Here is a 20,866-nt window from a genome sequence, read left to right as displayed (position 1 = left end):
AATCAAGCAGGCCAAAATGACGTATTTACTAATAAACGGATGTCGGTGGTTCCCGTCCGGCCGGCGCGTACATGGTTGAAGCTGGTTTTAGTCATGGTAATTCCATTTTAACAAAACAAAGAAATAAGCTAGATATAGAATTCCGTGGCGATTTAAGGTCGAAACTTACTAATTTTGAACTCAACATTTCTAATCTTGTCAAGAGTCACGAAGCACACCCTTCACATTGACAACGTTAGTAAATTGTATACTAAGTTAATAAAAGTCTTATTTTCTTTATTTAAATGAAGGGGATATTAAATCCCACATTATTTCAAAGCCGAATAAGAAACTCAAAGATCGGAATCAAAGAGTTTCATGCCGAATCTGGGATTTAATATCCCCTTCATTTAAATAATGTTACATCGCCGAAGTGAAGCCTATTGGCTCTTTTAACTCTTATTTTCATATATATATATATATATAAGGAAGATTGTATTATTGTTATTTTGTTATCTAAATTAAATTTATATTTTATATATTATTTATTCCTCCTATCAAATATGTAATGTTAAAAAGGACGTCAGAAACAAAAACGTATCCCTTTGACGTTAAGCGAATATAATAATATATACTATATTATACATACAATAAACACTGTAACTATAAAATAAACAATCTAAAAACTCACATGAGCGTCTTTTTTGCTTGCCCTATTATAATTACTTAATAGTAAAATAGAGGGGGTCGATAAAAAGTCAAGAAACTCTTGAAGGGGTCGACGGTCAAAGAAGTTTGGCGACTCCTGCTTTAGACTATTCATATTTGGTCTTTATATACTTTAATAAACACAAAAACTTATTCTGATTAAGCCTTGCTAGCGAAACTAGTCGGCGTTCTTGTACATATGTATATTAAACCGATGGTCTTATAATCAGAATAAGTTTTTGTGTTTATATTTCTCCACAACAAGCTGAAACCCATTATCTTTTGTCCATATTGCCAACTTATTTAAATCATTTGTATTTAAACCGGCTTATTTAAATCATTTGTATTTAAACCAGCTTATTTAAATCAATTTTGCATCATCAGCAAACAACTGAATATCTCTCTTCAAGTCATTTCCTATATCATTTATGCACAAATTAAGCAATAATGAGCCTTGCGGTACACCACTGGTCATATGCTTCATCCTGTACTCTGATTTTCCATACGATACTTTTGGTATCAGTCCATGAGCCATTCTCGTATCCACATTTTCTAACCCTTGTCTAACTCAGCTGACACTCCATTATATATATATATATATATATATATATATATATATATATATATATATATATATATATATATATATATATATATATATATATATATATATATATATATATATATATATAAAATTAAAACATTGTTAAGTCAAAACCGACCTGTAACAAAACCATTCCCTCCCCCCTCCCCCCTCCCCAAAAAGAGTATCGTATTCCTATCCACCCACTCCTGAATTCTGGACTTAACCAACTTTTCCAATACTTTTACCACCACTCCGAAATGGTGACTTCCCGAAAGCATTGTAGCAGAAGATACCTTAAACAAGTTTTTCGAGGCGAGTCTTAATTTAATGGAACTGGTATTCTGTATATACAATATATAACTAAATACAAAACTATAGTATATAACTAACTATACTTCTTTTCCCTCATGCACGATATTGGTGCAATTGAAATAAATATCTTAATTTATGCAGGAAACACTAAGAAACTAACAAAATTTCGGATGTTGAAACGGAAATACGGAGGACAGTAAAAGTAGATTAAACTTAAATCATATTTAAGTTTTAACTTTTTAATTCTTAATTTTAATTAAGTTTTTAATTTTTAACTCGTAGATTTATTATGGAAAGAAACAAAACCTCTGCATGTTTTGGTGTAAATAACTGACAGCTTTGACAGTTATTGTACAACACGTCTAACAGTAGTTGTTTTATGAAAAGGATAATAAAACCAGGGCCTCGTACTTCATGACATTTTGGAAGTATGCCAATAACTGTTGTGCAATAATAAACCGATCACGCTTCATGTGGCAAATGACGCGTGTAACTGATCTACTTTCAGTTTTTTTTTTTTTGTATATTCTGTAATACGTTTATCTTCTTGACGAAGCTTTGTTATTTACAAGAGCAACATGTATAAGTTTTATTTGTTTCTTCCCACAGTACAATGTACGAGGAAAATCCCGCAAATATTTGTGTTTACATCTTCGGATAGCTTTAATCACAAATACGTATACAACACGCATCGGTTTGTTTACTTTGGTGCAATACTTTTATTGCTGTATGAGACCAACAAGGGAATTTTGCCTTTGTGTTCGTGTCCTGACATTGATGCTGTATAAGTTACATTGTGTTTGAATTGAATACTAAGTCTTTTCTTTAAGTATAAGTGCAACCAGTCAAGATGAAGAGAGTAATAGACTGTTTTTTAAGGAATTAAATCATATTTTTCTGTCATCGGTAGATGCCCAACCGTATTATTATTATTTGCAAATCCGCTTTTGCTATTAATTATTAATGGATTTTGTACACGATCAATGTTAACTCTTTTATTTATTTATTTATTTTTAATCTAAATGCATAGAACTGAAAGACAAGATCAACATCTGAAGTCGAGAACTGGAATTAAAATATTTATTGACAAAATTAAAATGAAACAAAATGAAGAATATTTACCTGCCACTTGTTAAAAAGTTACATAATTTGATTAACGATGTCTTTTGACACATTCACAATTTAAATTTTATGTAAATAAATTCTCTATTACAGTAATAGAGATACATAAAGAATACATAATATTCTTGAATACATAAAGAACGAGCTCATCCTTTCGAATAATATAAATCTATGTCCAGGACAGCACTAAAGAAAACTGTGGAGTAGAGAAATGTCGTCACTAGCTGGAGAACTATAAATTCAGTATTCACATTAGCACATGCCATGGATTATTTAATGAATCATACTACCTCAAAAGTTATACTGAAGGAAAAACTGCATTTTGGCACGATTGTCAGGCTTCTGTTTAATGTTACATGGAAAGAAATTTTCCTACACTTTCATAATGAAAACATTTGCTTTGAGAATAGGAAAGCCACTGTGGAATTTATTTTGACATTGATTAGTTCCATTTCTTCAGTAGAATTTTCTCTTTAGGGAGTTTATTATGGAGCAAGGGAAAAATCGATTATATATTGATATAGACTCAATGATAATTATAAAATCCTGTGTCAAAAGAAGAAAGTGCGATCATTTTCACGAGTTTGTGCATAATAAATAAATAAATAAAACAATCTACTGAAAGGTATATAAGAACGCGTCAAGCTCATCAGTCACAACACAAAATTCAAAGTAAATCTGCCAGGACTTCAGGTACGACGAGCAGGTAAATTTATAGGTAATTATTATGTATTTCATTGGAATTTTCACTTTATTAGTATTTTAAAAATACCAGTTTACTTATTTTTACCAATTTAACTCTATTTTTTTTATTTTATTTATTATTTTTTTTTTTTATGGGGCTTCCACCCACGAAAAGTTTATTTATTTGTAAATCTGTAGTACATGTTTACCAGGTAGGTTAAGGATTTTTTTCCTGATTTTTATTGATTTTATTTATTTATTTTTTTTTTTTTTTGCATTTTTATTTATTTTTTCACCTGGTCCGCAAAGCCTACTCTAGAGACCACAGCATGGAACTTTTTCGAGCAGCTTCAGCCTTCCAATAAACAGAGAGGTGGTCTCACACCGGAGAGATGAAATTCATTTCTCACCCAAAGACAATATCCATACCCACGGTTGGGGAGCGGATACACAAACCACTCAGTCAATCAGGCTGGCAATTACTTATTACTACTTAATTGCTTAATTGGCTGCTACAAACATACAACTAATTTACATTAAAATTTCATAACAAGGAAAAAAGGGTATTTTTTAAATGCCTAATTTTGTTTCAGTTTGCATTAATATTTTTATAATCAAAATAGCGAATTTTAGTCATTAAAAATAATTTTTAATTTTTGGAGGAAATTCCCACCCCCACCCTCGATAGTTAATCTTCCGTATTTTTTATTTTTTAATTATAGACACCCTACGCTAGATGCGTGTAAATACATTCGTCAAAAATCAAAACTGGAAATCTCTTCGAAAGACTGCCGCCTTTTCGGAGACAGTCGGTTGCAAATACGAGCTGTTGTTAATACATTTTCGAAAATTTAAATTATTCTCTGTAGAGGTTATGGCAGGAAGCTGCTTAAAGTTTGCGAAATTAAATTTTGCATATTTCTTTGGAAATATGACCGTACTTGCTGTTTGTAAATAATGGTGCTTATCCATTTTCAGTTAACTTAAATAATGTTTTCAAAAGCACGCAATATTATCTGGGATCAAAGTCTAGGAACTTCAAAGCTGTACAGTACTTGATCTATCGACATTAAAGGGGGTTCGGAGGGGGGGGGGGAGTCGAAGAAGGAACGAAACCGAAAAGTAGTTATTTCAACACCAGCGCTATCACTTGAAGACGTCTCTTCGATAAGTTTAGCTTGTAATATGTAAACAACAGGTCAGAGGCAGTTTAAGAGACGAGTGGGTAACGGACGTACACAAAGCCTTATTTTTATTATAACGCAATTAGTGGCTAGCTAATGACCACGACCAAATAGAAAGGCTACATTAATAATAATTAAAAAAAAAATAAGTAAAGCCTCTTAGATCAAACTTGTGCCTAGGGGAAAAAAAAAGAAGAAAAAGCTGAATTGATTTCTGCATACACTTCGAATGTGGGGGAATAGCAAGAAATAACGTTAACGCGCGCAAACATAACCTTGTGCATTTTGGCCGAATGCATTCGGTTAATTCTGGTAATGATTTGTGATTTATTAGAACAGATCAAAGTCTGTTTTGACAAAAGAACGTCTGTAAAAAGTAATGTACTATATTTTTTAGATGTTCTGCGAAACTCCAGGTCATGTGTACGTGCAAGCTGCAAGAGTGTTAAAACGCCATAATTATTCGATATTTGTTGTGTAAATTGAATATTTTCCCTACATGGCACAGAATCATCATTACAAATATTTTGTAAAACCATGTACGGTAGTATATCTACAGAAATTAAACAAAAGCGTATAGTTCTAACTGCACGAGTTCTTGGGCCACGTTATTGCATAAACATAACACGCTATAAAAAGCATGTGACCCAAATATCAGAAAGAAGATATTTTTATAATTAGCGATATTGTTGATACTGATAAGGTTACGGTATAGTACGAAATTCGGAGACAATTCACATTTTTTCGTAGCGAATGAAACAATACTGAGAGCCAAGTGGCCGCTTCTAAATTGCAGCCAGTTATGTCCTTCATTAGTACTTGATTCACTTTTTTTTTCTTCTTATTTTTACATATTAGATATTTTTATGAGATACCATATTTTTCAGAAGTAGGTAAAAGAATCGGGGGATATATTGTGCATATATTCATAAATCGAAATAGCTGAACAATGACATTTGTACTTTTTTATTTTCCTTTTACCTTTCCCGCTGTTTTGTGCAAACGTGAGAGAATTGTCACACTGCTTCAACCATGGTCGCATTTACGCGTAAGCTGGACAAGCTACAGCTTAGGGCTTCCGAAAAATTATTAAACCTAAAACTTATTCGGTAGACGCGAAAGGAGAGGGGAGTTTCGTATTTATTCGAAACCCTGCATGGTTAATAAATTTATGGAGCTTCCGTAGTTCAGTCAGTATAGACGGTAAACAGTAAACCCTTTGGCCAGAAAGACCTGGGTTCGATTCCCATCCATGGTCTCTTCGCCTAAAGGTGAGTTAAACCGTCTCATAGGGTTTTTTTTTGTTTGTTTGTTTGTTGTCGTCCCGGTAACTCGTGTTTTTCATCCCTCAAAAGGCAAACCGGACTCGTGAACACACACAGCTACAGTCAAATAGTTACGATACGGCAAGGAAGGCAACTTGAAACCACCTTGCTTCATAATCATCACCCTAGTATGATAGCATATTGCTACCCCACCAACCATAAAGTTGAAGGGAAGATTCAAGAATTAAATTGATACCACAATTTATTTACGAGGGTTAAAAATTCACTTCACGTTCACACGGTTCCGGTTTGGAACGAAAATTCTTGGAACTGTCCTCAACCTTGAGGCTAGGTGTAGTTTACGTATCACTAAACACATTAAAAAGACAATTTAGCAAGAATTAGTATAATTAGTGGCAAATGGAATTTTATTAAATACATTGTCTTAACGTCTTCTTTCAAATGTTCAATTACAGAAAATACATGGTAACACTCTTCATCATGCAGTCAATGGGCGCAGAAACCAAACGATTTATGTAAAACAAATTTTCAAATGCAAAGAAATAAATATATACACTATGTGGAATATATACACTGCTTGGAAAGAAGTTAATGAACACCCCATGGGCAAGGTGCATCGTGCCGTAACGAGTCACGTGTTTGTAGCCAGTATAAATTGGAGGAATATAATGCTGGCAAGTCAGTGTTCGCCCACCGATTAGAGATCCTTCGACACTTCTGCGCATCTCAGAAAAAGGAGAATCTATTCCGATAATAGGGTCATCAGTCCGTATTGTGGGATGAGTTGTTTATTATTACCGGTCGGAAAATTAACTTCTCTTTTATGATTATTGTAGTTAACTATGTTGCTTGTATAACAGTTGGAAAATTTTACCTATAAAGCACGTGATTTCGCGTGTTGGCGACCAATTCGGACGTCCTTCATTTCTTTCTCCCCTTCAGCATGAATCGACTATTCTTGGAAAGACGCGAAGCAGAGACCTACAAACGGTGGGCGAACTATACAACTGTATCAGGTGTAATGACTATGAAAACGGAACTGACGGAGTTTGAAAGAGGGCTGCGAAGGCAAACTCGAAGCGGGAAGGTTCGAATGGGAGGACTCTTCCAGGAGTCGAATTTTCCACACTCCTTTTCTGTTTGTATTTCAGCACATATACGAACACAGAGAACACAGGCCACACTGCTCTCTGAGACAGATAAAAAGAAGTTATAAATAATTGATGATTTAAAGTCAGTTACTGAGATCTACAATAATAGATTAGTGATGTATTTGTACATGCTGTCTCAGGGAACAGACGGAGTTTGAAAGAGTCGTTGTGATGCAGGCCTATCTGTTCGGCAAATGGTCAACAATCAGTGATATCCTACTGAGATGGAAGCGCAGAGAGTCAGCTGCAAGCAGGGCCATAGTTATGCACAGGCTCACGAGGATGGAGACCCCCAAAAATTAAGGTCAATTTAAGAGCCCCAAACAATGAGATTTAAAATTGAAGATTATTTTCTGTTAAATTTCGTATATCACTATAATATATATATATACGAGTAGCTCAATAAAAAGTGTTGTTGCTTCAAGTCAATATCTAAATAGATCATATACCCTCTCCTTTTTTTTTTAAACAAGAATGTAGATAATATTTATTTTCATATTTTTTTTGTCCATACCACAAACAAGACGTTCATTTTCTGTTCTTAAGAGGGTGGAAAATTATTTACGAAACTCTTTGCATCAGGATAAAATGTCAAATTTATTACTATTATTTATTGAAAATGATGTTGTAAATAATCTGAATTATGATGAAATTATTGATACATTTGCGAAAGAGAAGTCTAGGAAAAAAAACATTTCTAGTGTCTTAACTTAGCGCTAGTTTAACATAATGTTTGATATGTATTGTCTTTACTTAGCATAAGTTTTTTTTTAAATAAATGTAATAAAAGTCTTTTTCATATATTGATTGTTTTTCTTTGTCTTTATACATTTTATAAAGGGGGCCCCCAGAATACTCTAGCGCCTCAGGCATTGCCCGTTCGGGAAAAGTATAAGTACGGTCCTGATTGAAGTGTAACTCGCAGTAGACAGCAAACCACACTCGACGACCCACCAAACGTGACCGTAGAGTGCTACGAACGACAAAATGTAAAAACCGTCATTCGTTGGCCGACATGTTGAATGCGGAGTTCGCCGTAGAATAGAACATGAACCGAGGCTCACAACATGGGGGGGGGGGGATATTCCATAGTAGGATCGCAATATGCAAGCCCCATATTCGAAGTAGTATGCTATATACTGTATATTGAAAACGTAAAAATGCTCTCGCCCCAGATGAAAGGAACATATAGGCTACCGTCAAACAAATTCCCACTTGAAAGAAATGCAGCGGCGCCTCTCTCACTGCGGGAGAGATGGATCTCCCTCTTCCATGATAAGCCATTCCACCTTGGGAGAGTGTTTAACAGTTGTATGAATGAAGGTGACAACCACAAATACCTATGCCCACGGCAGGATTCGATCCTGCAGCCTTTTGGCTGGAGAGCGGATACGCTAACCACTCGGCCAACCAGACCGGCAAAATGTCTTTATCATTTCAAACGATGCACGCAACTTCGTACATACGTACTGTGAGCATACTAGACATTGTGGTTCAAGCAGCATCAAATAAGTATGTGTTGACTAATTGATTTTTGCCTTATATAAACATTTTTACATAAAAATATTATCCTTCAACATTGATTATGGATAAAAGGAAGAACGAACTGCAGAGTTTTGGTTATAAAACAAAAAAAAAGGAAAATTATCACTTCAAAGCGAAAACTTGAATTAAGTGATATGAGTATGGTGATAAAGAAAGCAAAATCGCCCGTGATTTTGGACTGAATGAGGCCCAATACTTGAACGCACTGTGTTCAAGGAATGTAGACTAAACTATAAGCTGTTACAGTCAGATATATATGTAAAGTGTATATAAATATGTATGTTTATATTAAGTTAAGGGGATAATAAATCCTTCATTATTTTATTTTAAAGCCGGATACGAAACTCGGAGATCGAAATCAAAGACTTTCATACCATAGAACTATCGGCGAGCTTGGGCGTAAGTGATCACCTGGCTAGTACAACGCAACTCGTTGCAAAGGTAGAGCAAACTCTTTCACTATCCTTAATATTTTCTCATAATGTAAAACGCAGCTCCTAGGAGATGTATTACTGTTTTACATTATGAGGAGAGGTCACTACCAAGACCAGTTTCGACCTTTATTGATATATATATATAAAGTGTATATAGTTCTCATAATTTCCTTTTAAATATAGTTGTATGTATAATTAGGAAGAGATATTATACAGTGCTTAATAAACTTTCAGTTGTTTCAAACATTTTATTTATTTATTATGGCAGTAAAAATTATAAAAACAAGTGTGTTAAAAAATTTTACATTTTGAAAGCCCATTAGTTTTTGTTTTTTTCCCATTATTACCACTTTTGCACTTAGCACAGCATATTCACGTGATACAGTAACCCTGTAAAGTGATGGATTCTATATATGTGTGCCAAAAAGCTATTTCACTATTACGTTACAGATTCTTACAACATGTTTTACAACAGGATGCAGACGGGACACACGTGCAAAACCAAACACATTTTATAACGTGGAGTGCGTGTACATATATTTCATGTGTATATATAGAAGTGCATGTATGTATACACACACACACACAATAAATACAACTGAACTGGCCGTTTGCGTTGATGAATCGGCGGTTTAACTTCCAAGACGATTGAAATAGCCGCCAGGAGTCTGTTGCTGCATGTTTACTATAATAGAGGATCTGATTGCACAACTTGTAAGCATACACAAAGTGTTGAATGCATTTACTGCATGTCACCGAAGTTTAAGTGAAAGGGACTGAAGAAACTGCGAATGTTTCAAAGCATAAACGAAATATTTTACTTTGGAAGATTAAATTTTATTTCTGAAGGATTTGGACAATAACAAGATTATTGAAAAATACAAGCATAAATCTATCTATGATTATAAAGAACAACGTGGTGGCACTGTTCCCCCCCCCATTCAAATATGAGCGGCTCAAATCTTTATCGTCCGATCATTTGACTGGAGCATGATTTAGTATCGTATTACCCCCCCCCCCCCCCACATACACACACCTTCCTCTCTTGCAATTCTTGTGTTGAGACATTGACAAAACCCATAAAAGTTATCAAAACAACAACAACAACAACAAAAAAAAAAAAAACTAGGAATTAAAATTTTTAAATATTCATACAAATTTAAATACGTCATGAAATCTTTCTAAAATTGTATAGATCTGGCATCACTGCACAGATCATTGAATCGTATCGGCCTTTCGGAAACATTCGCGATTTCATCACGACGGGAAGTCTCGAATGTTCTGGAAATATTTCTGCGAGTATAAATACGGCTTGAAATGGCAAGATGGCAGTAACAATGCAATAGTGACCAACAGTGGGAAGTCGGTGGTCGGCGTTATTTTACTCTTATTCGCAACGATTGTGATACACGGTATAAAAACAATCTTTTCTAGTGTAGAAAAATTGAAAACTTTTAATTGGACGTAAGCGGGCATCTGACGACAGTAGAGCGTCGATGTCAACAAATTCAGGTTCACAGAATATCACTCCGAAAGTAAAATCAAGAAAGTATGCATCAGAATATTTAGATTTCGGTTTTACAAAGACTGAAGTAAATGATGAAGAAAGACCACTGTGTTATTTATTCGAAAATTTTGGCGGCCGATAGCATGAGACCGAATAAACTTAGGTCTTTGTTGCCGAACTGAAATGTTTTGAAAAGCAAAAATCTAGCATTAAAAAAGATTTGTCTGTAAATGAAAAAACTTTGCTAGCTTCTTACAGTTGCATAAAAATAGCTAGGTGCAAAAAACCCCACACTATCGGAGAAGATCTAATTTCCAGCAGCGATTGATATTGTGAAAGCTATGCTTGGAGAAAGTTACTAAACAACTACAGTGTATACCTCTATCAAATGATGTTGTTGCTCGGCGAACTGGTGATATATCTGAAGATATGCAACAACAACAACAACTTTTGTCGAAACTTTGTGACCAATTATTCTCAATTCTGCTTGACGAGGCAACAGATAGCAACAAGGATTGTCATTTAATTGCTTATGATCGATTTTGCGATGGATTATCAGCAGTTGAAGAGTTATTGTTTTGTAAACCAATAAAAAGAAGAGCCACAGCACCTGAATTGTTTAAAATATTGGACGATTTTATATGTAAGGCAGACATACAGTGGAAAAATTGTGTTGGGAGTTAATGATGGTGGTCGAGTAATGTCTGGAAGGTTTAAAATGTTTAATACACCAAAAGCTTAATACACTAAATGTTTAATACACATAGTAATAATTAACACACATGATGTCAAAATTTTTCAGGATGATTTGGAGAGATTGGCAGACTCAGCAAAGGAGAATGGATGTCAGTTTAACGCGGAAAAGTGTACGGTTATATATTTTGGGGTGAAAAGATTATTGGCGGTATACAACATTGGTAAAACTGTACTCTAGGTCAGCGCTTCCCAAACTGTGGGCAGCGGTCCCCTTGGGGGCGTAGGTTTTGTTGAGGGGGCCGTGAAATAATGAAAACAAATTGAAAATGTTTTAAGACTAAGTAGATTTTTTTTTATCTCATAGAAATGTATTTAATTTTTATTAATTATTATTTCTTTTTTATTATTTTTTATATTTTAATGGGAAAAAAAATCACAATTGGTGCGGGTTCACGAACTTTGCTTCCTGCGTATTTCGGCGCTTAATGAATATTAGTTATTCATATAAGTTTTATTTCAAAGCAGAAATCTAAGAATTGCAGTTTCAAATATTTCACCTGATATTGACTTTTTGTGTAGCAGTATTGAAGCACATCCATCACATTAAATTGAAATTAAAATTCTTTTGTTTTTAATTCTTTCTATATTACTAATCGTTTTACGTTTCATGTGCGTACTGCAAATGTACAATAACAATATATCTATCTCTATAAAAATATCAAATAATGTGCCATGTCAAATGTGTATGTAAGATGCTAAAAAATGTAATATTTGCATTTGATTTTTGCAATATTCGCTGTGTATATTTTGTATTGAATAAAAATACAATAAATATTATAAATATACATGTGTATATTACGATTTTTTTCGAGGGGGAAGTGAAATATTTTAATTTTTCCAAAGGGGCCCTGACATCCAGAAGGTTGGGAAGCACTGCTCTAAGTAACTTACGAAGCCAGAGACTTGGGAGTGTTAGTGGATAGGCAGTTAAAGTTTAAGGGACACATAGCAAAATTGGCTAAAGCAGCTCATTAGATCTGTTGGTTACTGAAGAATACTTTGACTAGCAGAGACAAGCAGGTTATTGTTCCACTTTATCGAGCCTTGATAAGACCCCCATCTTGACTACTGCACGCAGATCTGGGCGCCAAGGTTTCTTGGTGATGCGGAAGAGGTGGAGAGGATCCAGACGTGAACTGGTTGAAGATTTGTGGGTTACAGAAACTGATTGATAGGCGGAAAAGGGGTGATATGATTGAGACATTCAAATTGCCGAGGGGTTTTTACAAGATTAATTCAGAGGAAATTTTTCAGAACAGGTGTGGTGGTAGGAGAACTAGGGGCCATTCATGGAAATTCAGCAAGAGTGTTAGAACTAGGTTTTATACTTGGAGAGTGGTGAATGAGTGGAATAGGTTGCCAGAGTTTGTTGTGGGTGCCATGACTGTGAATGCGTTCAAAGCAAAGTATGATAGATACTGTTCAAATGCTGAATAGTTCTTGACATGATGTTTAGGGCCCTCGATGCCTCTAAGAATCCTTGGAGTTGCTTGTAATAATAATAATAATAATAATAATAATATAATCCGCGAAGACTGGACATTCAGTAGATCGTCAACACTGCTTCCATTGTAAATATGGGTAAAAAAAGTTATGAATTTTATATACGAAATGACTTGTCCGTATCGGTGTCTTAAACACGCACGCCAATTCCCAATGCAATTGGAACGCTAAGAATTTTACCTGCTGTGCCTTCTGTACGTCTGGTATACGTGTTTGTGGCTGAACAGCCGGGCTGTTAACGCGAATGTGATGCACCGTTTACGGGTCGAAAAGTACACTCGTTGTGAAGCATTAATATATTGTGTTTAATTTTAAGAATTACGCGAATCCAGGAAACAATTAAGGGAGATTTTAACGAGAATAAATGTAAAACTATAATATCAGGGATATTGTTATTCCGTGAATGTGCACCGCAAGCCTAGCACATCCTGCGCCCATGATATATATATAATATTGTTGGACAAATTTTTAAACTGTGGTGTCATGAAATCAGTTTAGCCGGTGCAACTAGCATTTTTTTTTTTTTTTTGCATAATCAAAATCAAAATCAAAATCAAAATAATAATTTTTTTTCCTAATCAGTAACCAATTTATTAATAAATAAATTTACATATTAAAAAATTGCTTTATTAAAAATATTTCATCCTCACACCAATAATAAAAGTTTCCTATCTCACAGAAATAAAGAGCGCATGCATACAATTTATCTGTTGTGACACTGCTCAAACGAGCAGTGTCAGATTCAATTGTTACGTGCAATGACAAGTGCAAACGAATATCGGCGAGTCTAGCTGTAATTGGCCGAACGCGATAATCAATCAATGTCGAAACATAAACTGTACCTTTAACATGTTGTACTGCATTTATATAATGTTGTGAGTATTGTTATTATTTATAAACACACACAAAAATTAATTTTTTCATTTTTTCCTTGGAGTGCTGCAATGCTGCAGTGCTTATGTACAAGCCGCCACTGGTTTACAAACTCTGCGATAACAGTAATTCAAGCTTTGTAAATGTACCTTGCATGAAATGGTCGAGATGATGTCATATCATGCTTTATTCCGAAGACAATTCGCTTAGCGCACCCTTTTGCCTTTCATCGTGCTTCGTGCAGTCTAGGTGTTTCGTTGAAATTTACTAATTTTGTTTGCCTGCATCCTGCATTGTTTAGAACAACATCCTTCAAAATGAGTGTATCAATATTTTTCAGGCATGTTATTCAACAGTGCTATGAGGGTGAACTAGCCTTTGTTTTTTTTCTCCTATGATGCTGTGTAAAATGATTCGTTCAGAGCTAGCGGATAGATTACCAGGGAGAGCGGTGTGAAAAGTTCTGAATACACCTAGAAGGACAATGATATAAAAGCAAGTGATATAAAACCACAAGAAAATGCGTACGAGAATATGAGAACAGAAGTTACGCTTTTAACTCTGCTACTACCACGCTCTTTCTTGTGGGTATATCAGTTGCTTTAATATCATTGTTGTCTACCTGTTTATGAGAACTTCCCAACCTTTTCTGCGTCATATTTTTCCCTGAGTTAAAGTGTCTCGTCAAGTTTGCTGGTTTGGTTTCCGTCTGAGTATATTCACTTGTATTTGCATTGGTCATAACAGTGTGTGAGACACTTTGCAGAATTACCAATGAATGGGGGAGTTAATTTGATTATGCTTATTGTTCAGGGTCATCTCCATGGTGTCAAAAACCCATCGCAGGTGGCCCACAGCATAGTTCACAATATACCTGTCATATCATTCACAATCCAACTAATATTTCATAATTGGAGGAGATGCTAACAATTATTCTTACAGCATCTCTTATACCTCTCATAAATCGCAGAAAACACACTACACTCTTTCAAGACCCTTGTAGTAAAAAATCTAGATCTCACCTGCTTGTTGAAATTTGAAACTAAACATCTTCTGAGAAAAATATATTAAATATATGTTTCATACATAAAAAAGGAAGCAAAACGCAATAATATAAGTATTTCTTAATATAATTGTTTTCTTAGAAATAAAAATAAATTTAAACTATGACACAGTGAAACTTACTTAAAATGTTTAAAAAATTTTATAGATTTTAAGACAAATCTGATACACCTTTTTATATTCAGATAGTATAAAGATTTTTTTTTTCTTCAGACAAAAGAGCGGTAAAAAAAATAGAGAAAACATTGACTAACACTGATTCATTAATATTGGATATGTATAGTCGCACTATGTGTGTAGCATTGAAAATTGAAGCGTTTCTCAACTTAAATTTGAAGATATTATAAACTTAAGATATGAGAACGTAATTTCTAACAACGTGTTATTCATTTTTACACAGATGGTCATGTGAATGGTTCACATGACCATTCACATGACTTTTATTCACATTGCTTTTATATCATTGTCCTTCTCATAAACTTTTCACACGCCTCGCACTGGTAATCTACCCGCTAGCTCCGAATGAATCATTTTACAGAGCATCATAGCAGAGAAAAACAAAGGCTGGCTGATCCTTTCGATGTTGAAACTGACAGCATATTTCGATGAAATGAACGGCGGGAATTTGCTTCCAGAAATGGTATTTAAAAGAGAATATCTTTCTTGTAAATGTTATCTCAGTTTGTTATTTTTTTAGTTTTATTTTATTTCCTTTTTTCCTTCATGAGAAACTGGACCTAATTCCCCCTTTGAAAGCCACATATCCCAGACTCTAGTCTGGCAACGTGCCAAGAAGAGTCAATTCATGCTGAAGGGGAGAAAGCAATAAGGCGATGTATGAATTCGTCACCAACACGCGAAATCACTTGCTTTATACGTAAAATTTTCCAACTGTTCCCAACTAATCCCACGAGACAGATAATAGGGTAATCCAGTGGTTCTCAAACTTTTTACCTCTGAGCCTCACCTGACAAGAGAAAACACTGTCAGCCCACCACCACCACCGGTTTTATTTATCAAAATAGAAGTCATACTAAGTTTGATGTTTTATTCAGTTTATTTTGTGTTTTCTACATACTATTTAACAGTTTTTGACACAAAATAATTAAAGTATCACAATATTAGGTCTAAAATAAAAATTAGTTTTAACACTTGCAATTAACTAAAATATGTATTGAAAATGAAACAATATTTAACTAACAAGTACTGAAATGAAACACTATTTAACTAACAAGTATTTAATTTTTCTCTGTAAAAATAATCAAACATTTAAATATCAAAGTCTAATGTGATGGATGGGCCTGCTTTTGAGAATAAAGTTTATCAAAACGTGGTGTAATATCAGAAATGGCCACTTTAAGTTCTTTCTTCTTCTTCTTCATGTAGCTTCCTCAGTGAGAGGGTGCAGCACCATGCCCTTCCAGTTCTCTCTGTTGGTGGCTTTCCTTTTTTGTTTCTGCATAGCCATGTGATTCTGTCCATGATCATATCTTCAAGCCATGTCCTTCGTTTTTTGCCTCTTGATCCTTTTCCCATAATTTTTCCTCTAAAACTGTTAGTATCCTCTGTCCTACTGAACCTCTCAATACATGTCCTGCCAATCTCATCTTTCTCTGGATCATTTCCTGTAACAAAGATCTCTGTGATCTCATTTTCTGTAGAACATCTGTATTTGTCACAAGTTCTGTCCATGGAATTTTCAGAGCTCTCCTATAGCACCACATTTCAAAGACCATTATCTGTTGCCTTGCTCTCTTCTTAAATATCCAGGTCTCACTTCCATATGTGACAATTGGCCACACTAATGTTCTTATCATTCTTTTCTTTGTCTCGATACTCACAGAACTTCTGAGCAGATCTTTATTTTTCCAGAATGCATCTTTAGCTATGTCTGTTCTTATTTTCATTTCTTTATCTTGCTTTCCATCTGCAGCAAAGTAGGTGCCTAAATATTTGTATTCTGTTGTATGTTCAATTTTCGTATTGTTTATGAATATTTCTGGCTCGGATCTGCTTTCTTTTGAGATTTTCATAAATTTGGGTTTCTTTGCATTTATATCTCATCCAACTTCTTTACCTTCTGCAATTAGTAGCTGCAGTAATTTGATTAATTTGTTTCTGTTTTCTGCTATTAGAATGGTATCATCAGCATATCTAAGATTGTTGTATTTTATACCATTCATACTAATTCCTATTTTTTGTTTTTCAATCTTTTTCATCACTGAAGTTCCATCAGTACTAAGTTTTTTAGTAATGTTTAGTCTTGAACAATACTTTGACTTCATAGAAGCCTTTCTCATGGCTATTCCCCCCCCCTTTTCAAGCTATCCCCCCCCGGAGGTCGCGCCCCCACAGTTTCAGAACCACTGGGGTAATCAATAGATTACCCTATTATCGGAATGGATTCTCCTTCTTCTGACATGCGCAGAAGTCTCGCATCTGTGGGTAGAGTAGTGCCATCTTCCAGGGGGAAAAAAAAAATGTAATTTCTTAAAAAAGAATTTGTTAAACTTATGTAATATATTTATAGAAGCATATTTTTATTTTTGTTTTAAATGAAAAATAATTGTTTTCGATTATTAACGTGTGTTTAAGTATATTATGGACTTGAGACTTGTCAAAAATAAATAAACGTCATCTTTCAGTAATGTCACTGTTTTAAGGACACGGAGCTTCTGGAAAATGACACCAAGAAAAATGTGTACTATAATATCGAGAAAGATTTCGGATCCCGAAGTCGAAGCATTTTTTCAGAAAATATTTACATATTAAGATTAGAAACAAAATTTTAAAATAATAATAATAATAAAATAATAAATTCGAAAACTGCTGAATACAAACAAAATTCAGTTCATCTTATGATTTCAAAACACGACAGTGACGATTTTAATTATATATATATATATATATATATATATATATATGTGTGTGTGTGTGTGTGTGTGTGTGTGTGTGTGTGCGCGCACGTGTGCGTGCGTGCGAGTGTGTGTGACAGATACCAAGAAATTTTATAAACTTGGTTTTAATCCTTGTTTTCCTAAGTAAGCAAACAAGCAAGAAAAAAAATTTGCGCCTGAGACGGTAACAGCAACAGCCGTACCTGAGTTAGTTTCATGGGCTACAGCATTCCCATTCATTACCCCCCACCTAGGTAGTAGCAACAGCCGTGCCTCAGCAAACTTCATTGGCTACAGTATTGCTATCCACCACCCAGGCGTCCAACCGGTTACGACCTAGAGGTCTCGTCAGTGGAAGCTAGACCCAGAAGTGGTGATACCAAGGTTTGAAATAATGCAGAACTTATATTTACCTATGCGAGTAAGTAATGCAGAACTTATATTTACCTATACAAGATAAAATCTCAGGATGAGAGAAAGCTGTAGAAAGATTTTACCTTGGGTGTGCTATACGTTAAAGATACCAAGAAATTTTATAAACTTGGTTTTAATGGTTTTTTTTTTCTCAAGTAAGCAAACAAGGTAAAAAACTTCCTACATCTTTCTCTCATCCTGAGATTTTTATTTAATAAGGTCAAAGCACCTTGTGGCAACTCGTATAGGTAAATATAAGTTCTGCATTACTTCAACCTTGGTATCACCACCTCTGGGTCTGGCTACCACTGACAAGACCTCAATAAAGATCGAAACCGGTCTGGGTAGTGACCTTTCCCATAATACGCAGCATTATACATGTCATAAGGATATGTGCTTTGTATTATAGGATACTTAGGCAAGTGATCAGAGCTCATGCAGCCTTTACCACGAGTTGTCTCAAACCTGAAAATACTTCAGCAGGTGCAAACTTGGCTTGCTTTCACCTGCTTTTTTCCCCCCAAGTAAGCCTGCTTGCTTACTTGGGGAAAAAAGGATTACAACCAAGTTTATAAAATTTCTTGGTATCTTTGTATCTTTAACGTATAGTATACACCCAATGAATCTCTCTCTCTCTCTCTCTCTATATATATATATTCCTTTTCTCCCCCGTCCCTATTGGGGCGAGTTGAGTCCCCTCATGGGGGGGTTAGGTATTTACGGCTGTAGATCCCTGTGTGTTCACGAGGCCTGTTTGCGGGATGAAAAAACGCCAGATAAATGGCGGAAAAGCCCTACTGCCCGCGCCCAAGACCGGCTAACTTGGCTATGGCTGAAGAAGATCCTCAAATTCCTCACGTCTTCAACGGGAATCGAACCTGGTACACTCCTTCCCCAGTCATATGGTTGCGAAGCGCACAGCCACTAGGCTAACTGCGCGGACTATATTTCTGGTAATATATATATATATATAAATACAAGTATTTATTTATAAACCTGAAGCGTTTGCCTTTATAACATTTTCCATTTCTTCTTAATTTGCGACGTGATATGGAGAAGAAGGGGATGAAGCTTTGTAAAACTTTGAGACGGAGTGGTTCCAAAAATCCCGAGTAAAAGTGGCATAATGAAATACGGAGTCCCTCATTAATCCTCTCTTTGACGGAGTGGGAGGGTGTCAGAGTAGTCTAGTAACATATCAGTGCGATCACCATGGTGGGTGGGAGTTTACTTATCTCCACAAGTTATGTCCATTGATTTACGGATTCAATGAATGCTCCAATAACTTGATATGGCCAGACTGCTTTTGAAGCACTTGACTTCAAAATTTTAAAAGTGGCAGCTTTTATTGCTTTAAGCAAAAAAATGCAATTGTATATATTATTATTACGTGACACCTCCAGGGAGTCCAAAGACTCATCGAGAGCACCTACTCTACAACGAACAGCAATGCCATCATCCTCATTTATACCAACCTCACCATCACTGGTGTTTTCGCCGACAACCATAAACATTCATACTCAGGGGGGGGGGGATTCAAACCCGCAGCCTTTTGTCTGGGTAGCGGAAACGCTAACCACTCGGCCAACCAGGCCGGTTTGACTAACAGCAATCGTACTTATAAAAATACCAGTACGACTGCAGTTAGTCATTTTGTATTTTTATCTTTAACTTGTAACTCAAAATTTTACATATGAAAATTACAGTATTTTAACTGAGATATCTCCAAAACTATATAAGTTAAATAATAATGCAAATTGTATTTACATATACCTATTTGCAGATCACAAATACCAATTATGTTCGCAGACATTGCTCATAAACGTAGTACTGAATAAACAAAGAAATTTAATTTTGCACTTCTGCAATCTGATTCCGCTTTAGACTCGGTTCAAAACTCAGAAATCTCTTTGCCCGTCCTCTTCCCCTTATCAAAGCCTTAGTAACGCCATTTACTCTCGCTGCATTTCTGTTATTACAATAATAGTGAGTAGCTACATTACTTTTCGCTTGCGATTTGCATTTTCAACTTCAAATACTATACTTTAGACTGTATTCATGAGCGAAAATATTATTTTCAATTAACAACAGTGGAATACCTTCAGCAGTTGAAATGGGAATTCTGGCAAAACATGAATTCATAAACCCATCCTACTTGTGCCCAATAATGCTGTACAACGAGATGGCGGTGCAGCAATGGTTCTTAACTTGGGGTGTGTGCACCCCGGAATCCGGAAAAGTCGCCCCCAGCATTGCTCCCCCAACACATTTCGCCCCTGTAGATAATGAGTAAGCTATAAAAATGTAAATAATACACCAAGTTTTTTAATAATTCTAATTTATTTTGTTTTAATAGAATAAATGCGCATTATTATTGTTTAAAACTCCAAGTTGTATGCAATGCCTCTAAGGTAATCAATTACATTACGAATTTGAAAATCTTGGACTATTGATTTGATTCTAGCAGAAATTGCAGCATACTTCTTGTTTCTTTGATTGCCTGAATTACTGGCAATTAGTTGTGTAATTTCGAAATTGTGCAGCCCTTGTTGTTTCTTTAAAGAATCAATGAATCGGTAAATATTTGGGAATAAAGTAGCCCAAGTTTCCTGAAATCCCCTGTGCCACCCCTCCATGTCGTTGTTGGCACGTTGCTGATCATTCAGTGTTCGTGTGTAAACATTCCATAATTTGATGGCAAAAATGGGTAATTGCGGGCCTCTCCATTGTCTTCGTCCAATATATGTATCTTCAAAGTAGTTTGCAATCACCATAGTTTCAGTGGGTAATCATCAGCTTCAACTAAAGCTTCAAATGCTTCAATAACGTTAGCAGGAGGAATAAATGCCAATGCCGGAATCAT

At 35.1% G+C, this 20,866-nt stretch overlaps 1 pseudogene across 1 annotated transcript in view; it reads left to right on the top strand.

Moving 5' to 3' along the window:
* The first annotated feature begins 2,337 nt into the window (after positions 1–2,337).
* LOC150095524 (serine/threonine-protein phosphatase 2A 55 kDa regulatory subunit B beta isoform pseudogene) overlaps positions 2,338–20,866 on the top strand; it is a 58,647-nt pseudogene continuing 40,118 nt past the window's right edge. Inside the window, exons 1-2 of the transcript XR_016550073.1 lie at positions 2,338–3,425; positions 8,890–8,998. The product of XR_016550073.1 is annotated as a serine/threonine-protein phosphatase 2A 55 kDa regulatory subunit B beta isoform pseudogene, transcript variant X1 (transcript). The remainder of the gene's footprint in view (positions 3,426–8,889; positions 8,999–20,866) is intronic.

Source organism: Typopeltis vanoorti, chromosome 20 (genome assembly GCF_054136105.1).
Source record: "Typopeltis vanoorti isolate ZY-2024b chromosome 20, IOZ_Tvanoo_1.0, whole genome shotgun sequence".
Taxonomy (NCBI): Eukaryota; Metazoa; Arthropoda; class Arachnida; order Uropygi; family Thelyphonidae; genus Typopeltis; species Typopeltis vanoorti.
The sequence above is the reverse complement of the archived record's forward strand: the minus strand, read 5'-3'. Positions and strand labels throughout refer to the sequence as shown.